The sequence below is a fragment of the Oncorhynchus mykiss genome, unplaced genomic scaffold (assembly GCF_013265735.2).
Source record: "Oncorhynchus mykiss isolate Arlee unplaced genomic scaffold, USDA_OmykA_1.1 un_scaffold_551, whole genome shotgun sequence".
Taxonomy (NCBI): Eukaryota; Metazoa; Chordata; class Actinopteri; order Salmoniformes; family Salmonidae; genus Oncorhynchus; species Oncorhynchus mykiss.
The window spans coordinates 48165-60000 of record NW_023493998.1 but is presented as its reverse complement, the minus strand read 5'-3'; the positions used below and the strand labels follow the sequence as shown (position 1 = coordinate 60000).

Below are 11836 nucleotides of genomic sequence, written 5' to 3'. Positions count from 1 at the left end.
GTCTTGTAAATTATGAATCTACAAAACATGTCACATTTGCTGTTGCTGAGGGAATATTGTTGTGTTGTGTGATTCTGCTGCCAGTTACAATGTGGTATCTGTTCTTACACAAGTGCATCCCAAATGACAAGATGTTCTTTCCCATACTGGGAGTTCAACCCGGGCGAAAACCAGGAATCCTAAACGCCAGACCATATGGGAAGACAGTTACTTAAAAAAACATCACAGACAAATCCATAAACGTTGAAATGATGCAAGTTGTAATTACAAGCTCCATCTTTTTCTCAGAGATGTTGGAGAAAAGTCCCATATAAAATCAGTCTAAAATGTGTTTGAATCGAGAACTGCCAGACACAATGAAAAGTATACAGTATTTTTCCCAGCTTGATTTTGGTCAAATAAATCTAGTTTTGAGCCAAACAGGAGTCAAATATTCAATCTTCTGACCTGTTATCAGACACGTTATCCATTGCGCCACTGGCCGGACAGCCAAGCTGAAGTCAGGACACACCTAGGCCAGTGTACACAGTCATAGCTTCTGTCACGACAAGGTTCCTTGGGATTTCTGTTACAGATGCAAATCTTAATTTGATCCTCCTGTTGTTGCATTAATTTTACTGCAGAGCAAGAAATGCAGTCATGAAGTGTATTCAACGTTTAAAATGCCTTGTATAATTTGAATCTACATAACATGTCACATTTCCTGTTGCTGAGGGAATATTGTTGTGTTGTGTGAAACTGCTGTCAGTTAAATTGCAGTATCTGTTGTTACACAAGTGCATCCCAAACGACACGAAATTCTTTCCCATACCGGGAGTTGAACCCGGGCCACCTGGGTGAAAACCAGGACCAACCACTAGACCATATGGGAAGACACATACTTAAAATACACATCACAGACAAATCTTTAAATGTTGACATTATGCCTGTTGGATTAAAAGCTACATCTTTTTTTCTCTGAGATGTTGGGGAATGTCCAGATGAAATCAGTCTAAAATGAGGTTGAAGTGAGAACAGCCAGAAGCACTGAAAAGTATTCAGTGTCAATCCCGGCTTGATTTCAATCAATTAAATTAAGTATCGAGCCAGCCAGGAGTCGAACCTAGAATCTTCTGATCCGTAGTCAGACACATTATCCATTGCGCCACTGGCCCCACGTCTAAGCTGAAGTCAGGTCACAACTAGACCAGTGTACACAGTCATTGCGTCTGTCAACAACAAGGTTCCTTGGTTTTCTGTTTCAGATGCATATCTTCATTTGATCCTCCTGTTGTTGCATGAATTTTACTGCAGAGCAAGAAATGCAAACTTGAAGTGTATTCAATGTTTAAAAAGTCTTGTAAATTATGAATCTACAAAACATGTCACATTTGCTGTTGCTGAGGGAATATTGTTGTGTTGTGTGATTCTGCTGCCAGTTAAAATGTGGTATTTTTTCTTACACAAGTGCATCCCAAATGACAAGATGTTCTTTCCCATACTGGGAGTTCAACCCGGGCGAAAACCAGGAATCCTAAACGCCAGACCATATGGGAAGACAGTTACTTAAAAAAACATCACAGACAAATCCATAAACGTTGAAATGATGCAAGTTGTAATTACAAGCTCCATCTTTTTCTCAGCGATGTTGGAGAAAAGTCCCATATAAAATCAGTCTAAAATGTGTTTGAATCGAGAACTGCCAGACACAATGAAAAGTATACAGTATTTTTCCCAGCTTGATTTTGGTCAAATAAATCTAGTTTTGAGCCAAACAGGAGTCAAATATTCAATCTTCTGACCTGTTATCAGACACGTTATCCATTGCGCCACTGGCCGCACAGCCAAGCTGAAGTCAGGACACACCTAGGCCAGTGTACACAGTCATAGCTTCTGTCACCGACAAGGTTCCTTGGGATTTCTGTTACAGATGCAAATCTTAATTTGATCCTCCTGTTGTTGCATGAATTTTACTGCAGAGCAAGAAATGCAGCAATGAAGTGTATTCAACGTTTAAAATGCCTTGTATAATTTGAATCTACATAACATGTCACATTTCCTGTTGCTGAGGGAATATTGTTGTGTTGTGTGAAACTGCTGCCAGTTAAAATGCAATATCTGTTGTTACACAAGTGCATCCCAAACGACAAGATATTCTTTCCCATACCGGGAGTTGAACCCGGGCCACCTGGGTGAAAACCAGGAATCCTAACCGCTAGACCATATGGGAAGACACAAACTTAAAATACACATCACAGACAAATCTTTAAATGTTGACATTATGCCTGTTGGATTAAAAGCTACATCTTTTTTTCTCTGAGATGTTGGGGAATGTCCAGATGAAATCAGTCTAAAATGAGTTTGAAGTGAGAACAGCCAGAAGCACTGAAAAGTATACAGTATCAATCCCGGCTTGATTTCAATAAATTAAATTAAGTATTGAGCCAGCCAGGAGTCGAACCTAGAATCTTCTGATCCGTAGTCAGACACGTTATCCATTGCGCCACTGGCCCCACGTCTAAGCTGAAGTCAGGTCACAGCTAGACCAGTGTACACAGTCATTGTGTCTGTCAACAACAAGGTTCCTTGGTTTTCTGTTTCAGATGCATATCTTAATTTGATCCTCCTGTTGTTGCATGAATTTTACTGAAGAGCAAGAAATGCAAACTTGAAGTGTATTCAATGTTTAAAAAGTCTTGTAAATTATGAATCTACAAAACATGTCACATTTGCTGTTGCTGAGGGAATATTGTTGTGTTGTGTGATTCTGCTGCCAGTTAAAATGTGGTATCTGTTCTTACACAAGTGCATCCCAAATGACAAGATGTTCTTTCCCATACTGGGAGTTCAAACCGGGCGAAAACCAGAAATCCTAAAAGCCAGACCATATGGGAAGACAGTTACTTTAAAAAAACATCACAGACAAATCCATAAACGTTGAAATGATGCTTGTTGTAATTACAAGCTCCATCTTTTTCTCAGCGATGTTGGAGAAAAGTCCCATATAAAATCAGTCTAAAATGTGTTTGAATCGAGAACTGCCAGACACAATGAAAAGTATACAGTATTTTTCCCAGCTTGATTTTGGTCAAATAAATCTAGTTTTGAGCCAAACAGGAGTCAAATATTCAATCTTCTGACCTGTTATCAGACACGTTATCCATTGCGCCACTGGCCGCACAGCCAAGCTGAAGTCAGGACACACCTAGGCCAGTGTACACAGTCATAGCTTCTGTCACCGACAAGGTTCCTTGGGATTTCTGTTACAGATGCAAATCTTAATTTGATCCTCCTGTTGTTGCATGAATTTTACTGCAGAGCAAGAAATGCAGCAATGAAGTGTATTCAACGTTTAAAATGCCTTGTATAATTTGAATCTACATAACATGTCACATTTCCTGTTGCTGAGGGAATATTGTTGTGTTGTGTGAAACTGCTGCCAGTTAAAATGCAATATCTGTTGTTACACAAGTGCATCCCAAACGACAAGATATTCTTTCCCATACCGGGAGTTGAACCCGGGCCACCTGGGTGAAAACCAGGAATCCTAACCGCTAGACCATATGGGAAGACACAAACTTAAAATACACATCACAGACAAATCTTTAAATGTTGACATTATGCCTGTTGGATTAAAAGCTACATCTTTTTTTCTCTGAGATGTTGGGGAATGTCCAGATGAAATCAGTCTAAAATGAGTTTGAAGTGAGAACAGCCAGAAGCACTGAAAAGTATACAGTATCAATCCCGGCTTGATTTCAATAAATTAAATTAAGTATTGAGCCAGCCAGGAGTCGAACCTAGAATCTTCTGATCCGTAGTCAGACATGTTATCCATTGCGCCACTGGCCCCACGTCTAAGCTGAAGTCAGGTCACAGCTAGACCAGTGTACACAGTCATTGTGTCTGTCAACAACAAGGTTCCTTGGTTTTCTGTTTCAGATGCATATCTTAATTTGATCCTCCTGTTGTTGCATGAATTTTACTGAAGAGCAAGAAATGCAAACTTGAAGTGTATTCAATGTTTAAAAAGTCTTGTAAATTATGAATCTACAAAACATGTCACATTTGCTGTTGCTTAGGGAATATTGTTGTGTTGTGTGATTCTGCTGCCAGTTAAAATGTGGTATCTGTTCTTACACAAGTGCATCCCAAATGACAAGATGTTCTTTCCCATACTGGGAGTTCAACCCGGGCGAAAACCAGAAATCCTAAAAGCCAGACCATATGGGAAGACAGTTACTTTAAAAAAACATCACAGACAAATCCATAAACGTTGAAATGATGCTTGTTGTAATTACAAGCTCCATCTTTTTCTCAGCGATGTTGGAGAAAAGTCCCATATAAAATCAGTCTAAAATGTGTTTGAATCGAGAACTGCCAGACACAATGAAAAGTATACAGTATTTTTCCCAGCTTGATTTTGGTCAAATAAATCTAGTTTTGAGCCAAACAGGAGTCAAATATTCAATCTTCTGACCTGTTATCAGACACGTTATCCATTGCGCCACTGGCCGCACAGCCAAGCTGAAGTCAGGACACACCTAGGCCAGTGTACACAGTCATAGCTTCTGTCACCGACAAGGTTCCTTGGGATTTCTGTTACAGATGCAAATCTTAATTTGATCCTCCTGTTGTTGCATGAATTTTACTGCAGAGCAAGAAATGCAGCAATGAAGTGTATTCAACGTTTAAAATGCCTTGTATAATTTGAATCTACATAACATGTCACATTTCCTGTTGCTGAGGGAATATTGTTGTGTTGTGTGAAACTGCTGCCAGTAAAAATGCAATATCTGTTGTTACACAAGTGCATCCCAAACAACAAGATATTCTTTCCCATACCGGGAGTTGAACCCAGGCCACCTGGGTGAAAACTAGGAATCCTAACCGCTAGACCATGTGGGAAGACACATACTTAAAATACACATCACAGACAAATCTTTAAATGTTGACATTATGCCTTTTGGATTAAAAGCTACATCTTTTTTTCTCTGAGATGTTGGGGAATGTCCAGATGAAATCAGTCTAAAATGAGTTTGAAGTGAGAACAGCCAGAAGCACTGAAAAGTATACAGTATCAATCCCGGCTTGATTTCAATAAATTAAATTAAGTATCGAGCCAGCCAGGAGTCGAACCTAGAATCTTCTGATCCGTAGTCAGACACGTTATCCATTGCGCCACTGGCCCCACGTCTAAGCTGAAGTCAGGTCACAGCTAGACCAGTGTACACAGTCATTGTGTCTGTCAACAACAAGGTTCCTTGGTTTTCTGTTTCAGATGCATATCTTAATTTGATCCTCCTGTTGTTGCATGAATTTTACTGAAGAGCAAGAAATGCAAACTTGAAGTGTATTCAATGCTTAAAAAGTCTTGTAAATTATGAATCTACAAAACATGTCACATTTGCTGTTGCTGAGGGAATATTGTTGTGTTGTGTGATTCTGCTGCCAGTTAAAATGTGGTATCTGTTCTTACACAAGTGCATCCCAAATGACAAGATGTTCTTTCCCATACTGGGAGTTCAACCCGGGCGAAAACCAGGAATCCTAAAAGCCAGACCATATGGGAAGACAGTTACTTTAAAAAAACATCACAGACAAATCCATAAACGTTGAAATGATGCTTGTTGTAATTACAAGCTCCATCTTTTTCTCAGCGATGTTGGAGAAAAGTCCCATATAAAATCAGTCTAAAATGTGTTTGAATCGAGAACTGCCAGACACAATGAAAAGTATACAGTATTTTTCCCAGCTTGATTTTGGTCAAATAAATCTAGTTTTGAGCCAAACAGGAGTCAAATATTCAATCTTCTGACCTGTTATCAGACACGTTATCCATTGCGCCACTGGCCGCACAGCCAAGCTGAAGTCAGGACACACCTAGGCCAGTGTACACAGTCATAGCTTCTGTCACCGACAAGGTTCCTTGGGATTTCTGTTACAGATGCAAATCTTAATTTGATCCTCCTGTTGTTGCATGAATTTTACTGCAGAGCAAGAAATGCAGCAATGAAGTGTATTCAACGTTTAAAATGCCTTGTATAATTTGAATCTACATAACATGTCACATTTCCTGTTGCTGAGGGAATATTGTTGTGTTGTGTGAAACTGCTGCCAGTTAAAATGCAGTATCTGTTGTTACACAAGTGCATCCCAAACAACAAGATATTCTTTCCCATACTGGGAGTTCAACCCGGGCGAAAACCAGGAATCCTAAAAGCCAGACCATATGGGAAGACAGTTACTTTAAAAAAACATCACAGACAAATCCATAAACGTTGAAATGATGCTTGTTGTAATTACAAGCTCCATCTTTTTCTCAGCGATGTTGGAGAAAAGTCCCATATAAAATCAGTCTAAAATGTGTTTGAATCGAGAACTGCCAGACACAATGAAAAGTATACAGTATTTTTCCCAGCTTGATTTTGGTCAAATAAATCTAGTTTTGAGCCAAACAGGAGTCAAATATTCAATCTTCTGACCTGTTATCAGACACGTTATCCATTGCGCCACTGGCCGCACAGCCAAGCTGAAGTCAGGACACACCTAGGCCAGTGTACACAGTCATAGCTTCTGTCACCGACAAGGTTCCTTGGGATTTCTGTTACAGATGCAAATCTTAATTTGATCCTCCTGTTGTTGCATGAATTTTACTGCAGAGCAAGAAATGCAGCAATGAAGTGTATTCAACGTTTAAAATGCCTTGTATAATTTGAATCTACATAACATGTCACATTTCCTGTTGCTGAGGGAATATTGTTGTGTTGTGTGAAACTGCTGCCAGTTAAAATGCAGTATCTGTTGTTACACAAGTGCATCCCAAACAACAAGATATTCTTTCCCATACCGGGAGTTGAACCCGGGCCACCTGGGTGAAAACCAGGAATCCTAACCGCTAGACCATATGGGAAGACACATACTTAAAATACACATCACAGACAAATCTTTAAATGTTGACATTATGCCTTTTGGATTAAAAGCTACATCTTTTTTTCTCTGAGATGTTGGGGAATGTCCAGATGAAATCAGTCTAAAATGAGTTTGAAGTGAGAACAGCCAGAAGCACTGAAAAGTATACAGTATCAATCCCGGCTTGATTTCAATAAATTAAATTAAGTATCGAGCCAGCCAGGAGTCGAACCTAGAATCTTCTGATCCGTAGTCAGACACGTTATCCATTGCGCCACTGGCCCCACGTCTAAGCTGAAGTCAGGTCACAGCTAGACCAGTGTACACAGTCATTGTGTCTGTCAACAACAAGGTTCCTTGGTTTTCTGTTTCAGATGCATATCTTAATTTGATCCTCCTGTTGTTGCATGAATTTTACTGAAGAGCAAGAAATGCAAACTTGAAGTGTATTCAATGTTTAAAAAGTCTTGTAAATTATGAATCTACAAAACATGTCACATTTGCTGTTGCTGAGGGAATATTGTTGTGTTGTGTGATTCTGCTGCCAGTTAAAATGTGGTATCTGTTCTTACACAAGTGCATCCCAAATGACAAGATGTTCTTTCCCATACTGGGAGTTCAACCCGGGCGAAAACCAGAAATCCTAAAAGCCAGACCATATGGGAAGACAATTACTTTAAAAAAACATCACAGACAAATCCATAAACGTTGAAATGATGCTTGTTGTAATTACAAGCTCCATCTTTTTCTCAGCGATGTTGGAGAAAAGTCCCATATAAAATCAGTCTAAAATGTGTTTGAATCGAGAACTGCCAGACACAATGAAAAGTATACAGTATTTTTCCCAGCTTGATTTTGGTCAAATAAATCTAGTTTTGAGCCAAACAGGAGTCAAATATTCAATCTTCTGACCTGTTATCAGACACGTTATCCATTGCGCCACTGGCCGCACAGCCAAGCTGAAGTCAGGACACACCTAGGCCAGTGTACACAGTCATAGCTTCTGTCACCGACAAGGTTCCTTGGGATTTCTGTTACAGATGCAAATCTTAATTTGATCCTCCTGTTGTTGCATGAATTTTACTGCAGAGCAAGAAATGCAGCAATGAAGTGTATTCAACGTTTAAAATGCCTTGTATAATTTGAATCTACATAACATGTCACATTTCCTGTTGCTGAGGGAATATTGTTGTGTTGTGTGAAACTGCTGCCAGTTAAAATGCAGTATCTGTTGTTACACAAGTGCATCCCAAACAACAAGATATTCTTTCCCATACCGGGAGTTGAACCCGGGCCACCTGGGTGAAAACCAGGAATCCTAACCGCTAGACCATATGGAAAGACACATACTTAAAATACACATCACAGACAAATCTTTAAATGTTGACATTATGCCTTTTGGATTAAAAGCTACATCTTTTTTTCTCTGAGATGTTGGGGAATGTCCAGATGAAATCAGTCTAAAATGAGTTTGAAGTGAGAACAGCCAGAAGCACTGAAAAGTATACAGTATCAATCCCGGCTTGATTTCAATAAATTAAATTAAGTATCGAGCCAGCCAGGAGTCGAACCTAGAATCTTCTGATCCGTAGTCAGACACGTTATCCATTGCGCCACTGGCCCCACGTCTAAGCTGAAGTCAGGTCACAGCTAGACCAGTGTACACAGTCATTGTGTCTGTCAACAACAAGGTTCCTTGGTTTTCTGTTTCAGATGCATATCTTAATTTGATCCTCCTGTTGTTGCATGAATTTTACTGAAGAGCAAGAAATGCAAACTTGAAGTGTATTCAATGTTTAAAAAGTCTTGTAAATTATGAATCTACAAAACATGTCACATTTGCTGTTGCTGAGGGAATATTGTTGTGTTGTGTGATTCTGCTGCCAGTTAAAATGTGGTATCTGTTCTTACACAAGTGCATCCCAAATGACAAGATGTTCTTTCCCATACTGGGAGTTCAACCCGGGCGAAAACCAGAAATCCTAAAAGCCAGACCATATGGGAAGACAGTTACTTTAAAAAAACATCACAGACAAATCCATAAACGTTGAAATGATGCTTGTTGTAATTACAAGCTCCATCTTTTTCTCAGCGATGTTGGAGAAAAGTCCCATATAAAATCAGTCTAAAATGTGTTTGAATCGAGAACTGCCAGACACAATGAAAAGTATACAGTATTTTTCCCAGCTTGATTTTGGTCAAATGAATCTAGTTTTGAGCCAAACAGGAGTCAAATATTCAATCTTCTGACCTGTTATCAGACACGTTATCCATTGCGCCACTGGCCGCACAGCCAAGCTGAAGTCAGGACACACCTAGGCCAGTGTACACAGTCATAGCTTCTGTCACCGACAAGGTTCCTTGGGATTTCTGTTACAGATGCAAATCTTAATTTGATCCTCCTGTTGTTGCATGAATTTTACTGCAGAGCAAGAAATGCAGCCATGAAGTGTATTCAACGTTTAAAAAGCCTTGTATAATTTGAATCTACATAACATGTCACATTTCCTGTTGCTGAGGGAATATTGTTGTGTTGTGTGAAACTGCTGCCAGTTAAAATGCAGTATCTGTTGTTACACAAGTGCATCCCAAACAACAAGATATTCTTTCCCATACCGGGAGTTGAACCCGGGCCACCTGGGTGAAAACCAGGAATCCTAACCGCTAGACCATATGGGAAGACACATACTTAAAATACACATCACAGACAAATCTTTAAATGTTGACATTATGCCTTTTGGATTAAAAGCTACATCTTTTTTTCTCTGAGATGTTGGGGAATGTCCAGATGAAATCAGTCTAAAATGAGTTTGAAGTGAGAACAGCCAGAAGCACTGAAAAGTATACAGTATCAATCCCGGCTTGATTTCAATAAATTAAATTAAGTATCGAGCCAGCCAGGAGTCGAACCTAGAATCTTCTGATCCGTAGTCAGACACGTTATCCATTGCGCCACTGGCCCCACGTCTAAGCTGAAGTCAGGTCACAGCTAGACCAGTGTACACAGTCATTGTGTCTGTCAACAACAAGGTTCCTTGGTTTTCTGTTTCAGATGCATATCTTAATTTGATCCTCCTGTTGTTGCATGAATTTTACTGAAGAGCAAGAAATGCAAACTTGAAGTGTATTCAATGTTTAAAAAGTCTTGTAAATTATGAATCTACAAAACATGTCACATTTGCTGTTGCTGAGGGAATATTGTTGTGTTGTGTGATTCTGCTGCCAGTTAAAATGTGGTATCTGTTCTTACACAAGTGCATCCCAAATGACAAGATGTTCTTTCCCATACTGGGAGTTCAACCCGGGCGAAAACCAGAAATCCTAAAAGCCAGACCATATGGGAAGACAGTTACTTTAAAAAAACATCACAGACAAATCCATAAACGTTGAAATGATGCTTGTTGTAATTACAAGCTCCATCTTTTTCTCAGCGATGTTGGAGAAAAGTCCCATATAAAATCAGTCTAAAATGTGTTTGAATCGAGAACTGCCAGACACAATGAAAAGTATACAGTATTTTTCCCAGCTTGATTTTGGTCAAATAAATCTAGTTTTGAGCCAAACAGGAGTCAAATATTCAATCTTCTGACCTGTTATCAGACACGTTATCCATTGCGCCACTGGCCGCACAGCCAAGCTGAAGTCAGGACACACCTAGGCCAGTGTACACAGTCATAGCTTCTGTCACCGACAAGGTTCCTTGGGATTTCTGTTACAGATGCAAATCTTAATTTGATCCTCCTGTTGTTGCATGAATTTTACTGCAGAGCAAGAAATGCAGCAATGAAGTGTATTCAACGTTTAAAATGCCTTGTATAATTTGAATCTACATAACATGTCACATTTCCTGTTGCTGAGGGAATATTGTTGTGTTGTGTGAAACTGCTGCCAGTTAAAATGCAGTATCTGTTGTTACACAAGTGCATCCCAAACAACAAGATATTCTTTCCCATACCGGGAGTTGAACCCGGGCCACCTGGGTGAAAACCAGGAATCCTAACCGCTAGACCATATGGGAAGACACATACTTAAAATACACATCACAGACAAATCTTTAAATGTTGACATTATGCCTTTTGGATGAAAAGCTACATCTTTTTTTCTCTGAGATGTTGGGGAATGTCCAGATGAAATCAGTCTAAAATGAGTTTGAAGTGAGAACAGCCAGAAGCACTGAAAAGTATACAGTATCAATCCCGGCTTGATTTCAATAAATTAAATTAAGTATCGAGCCAGCCAGGAGTCGAACCTAGAATCTTCTGATCCGTAGTCAGACACGTTATCCATTGCGCCACTGGCCCCACGTCTAAGCTGAAGTCAGGTCACAGCTAGACCAGTGTACACAGTCATTGTGTCTGTCAACAACAAGGTTCCTTGGTTTTCTGTTTCAGATGCATATCTTAATTTGATCCTCCTGTTGTTGCATGAATTTTACTGAAGAGCAAGAAATGCAAACTTGAAGTGTATTCAATGCTTAAAAAGTCTTGTAAATTATGAATCTACAAAACATGTCACATTTGCTGTTGCTGAGGGAATATTGTTGTGTTGTGTGATTCTGCTGCCAGTTAAAATGTGGTATCTGTTCTTACACAAGTGCATCCCAAATGACAAGATGTTCTTTCCCATACTGGGAGTTCAACCCGGGCGAAAACCAGAAATCCTAAAAGCCAGACCATATGGGAAGACAATTACTTTAAAAAAACATCACAGACAAATCCATAAACGTTGAAATGATGCTTGTTGTAATTACAAGCTCCATCTTTTTCTCAGCGATGTTGGAGAAAAGTCCCATATAAAATCAGTCTAAAATGTGTTTGAATCGAGAACTGCCAGACACAATGAAAAGTATACAGTATTTTTCCCAGCTTGATTTTGGTCAAATAAATCTAGTTTTGAGCCAAACAGGAGTCAAATATTCAATCTTCTGACCTGTTATCAGACACGT

At 39.4% G+C, this 11836-nt stretch overlaps 14 non-coding genes across 14 annotated transcripts; all 14 read right to left on the bottom strand.

The window, feature by feature from the left end:
* Positions 1 to 1081: 1081 nt before the first annotated feature.
* On the bottom strand, positions 1082 to 1154 carry trnar-acg. Its single transcript has one exon. It is a non-coding gene; the product is annotated as a tRNA-Arg (tRNA).
* A 983-nt stretch (positions 1155 to 2137) lies between these two features.
* On the bottom strand, positions 2138 to 2209 carry trnae-uuc. Its single transcript has one exon. It is a non-coding gene; the product is annotated as a tRNA-Glu (tRNA).
* A 210-nt stretch (positions 2210 to 2419) lies between these two features.
* On the bottom strand, positions 2420 to 2492 carry trnar-acg. The gene has a single exon. It is a non-coding gene; the product is annotated as a tRNA-Arg (tRNA).
* Positions 2493 to 3476: 984 nt separating this feature from the next.
* On the bottom strand, positions 3477 to 3548 carry trnae-uuc. Its single transcript has one exon. It is a non-coding gene; the product is annotated as a tRNA-Glu (tRNA).
* Positions 3549 to 3758: 210 nt separating this feature from the next.
* Positions 3759 to 3831, bottom strand: trnar-acg. The gene has a single exon. It is a non-coding gene; the product is annotated as a tRNA-Arg (tRNA).
* Positions 3832 to 5097: 1266 nt separating this feature from the next.
* trnar-acg lies at positions 5098 to 5170 on the bottom strand. Its single transcript has one exon. It is a non-coding gene; the product is annotated as a tRNA-Arg (tRNA).
* Positions 5171 to 6820: 1650 nt separating this feature from the next.
* trnae-uuc lies at positions 6821 to 6892 on the bottom strand. Its single transcript has one exon. It is a non-coding gene; the product is annotated as a tRNA-Glu (tRNA).
* A 210-nt stretch (positions 6893 to 7102) lies between these two features.
* Positions 7103 to 7175, bottom strand: trnar-acg. Its single transcript has one exon. It is a non-coding gene; the product is annotated as a tRNA-Arg (tRNA).
* A 984-nt stretch (positions 7176 to 8159) lies between these two features.
* On the bottom strand, positions 8160 to 8231 carry trnae-uuc. The gene has a single exon. It is a non-coding gene; the product is annotated as a tRNA-Glu (tRNA).
* A 210-nt stretch (positions 8232 to 8441) lies between these two features.
* On the bottom strand, positions 8442 to 8514 carry trnar-acg. The gene has a single exon. It is a non-coding gene; the product is annotated as a tRNA-Arg (tRNA).
* Positions 8515 to 9498: 984 nt separating this feature from the next.
* On the bottom strand, positions 9499 to 9570 carry trnae-uuc. The gene has a single exon. It is a non-coding gene; the product is annotated as a tRNA-Glu (tRNA).
* A 210-nt stretch (positions 9571 to 9780) lies between these two features.
* trnar-acg lies at positions 9781 to 9853 on the bottom strand. The gene has a single exon. It is a non-coding gene; the product is annotated as a tRNA-Arg (tRNA).
* Positions 9854 to 10837: 984 nt separating this feature from the next.
* Positions 10838 to 10909, bottom strand: trnae-uuc. Its single transcript has one exon. It is a non-coding gene; the product is annotated as a tRNA-Glu (tRNA).
* A 210-nt stretch (positions 10910 to 11119) lies between these two features.
* On the bottom strand, positions 11120 to 11192 carry trnar-acg. Its single transcript has one exon. It is a non-coding gene; the product is annotated as a tRNA-Arg (tRNA).
* Positions 11193 to 11836: the final 644 nt, after the last annotated feature.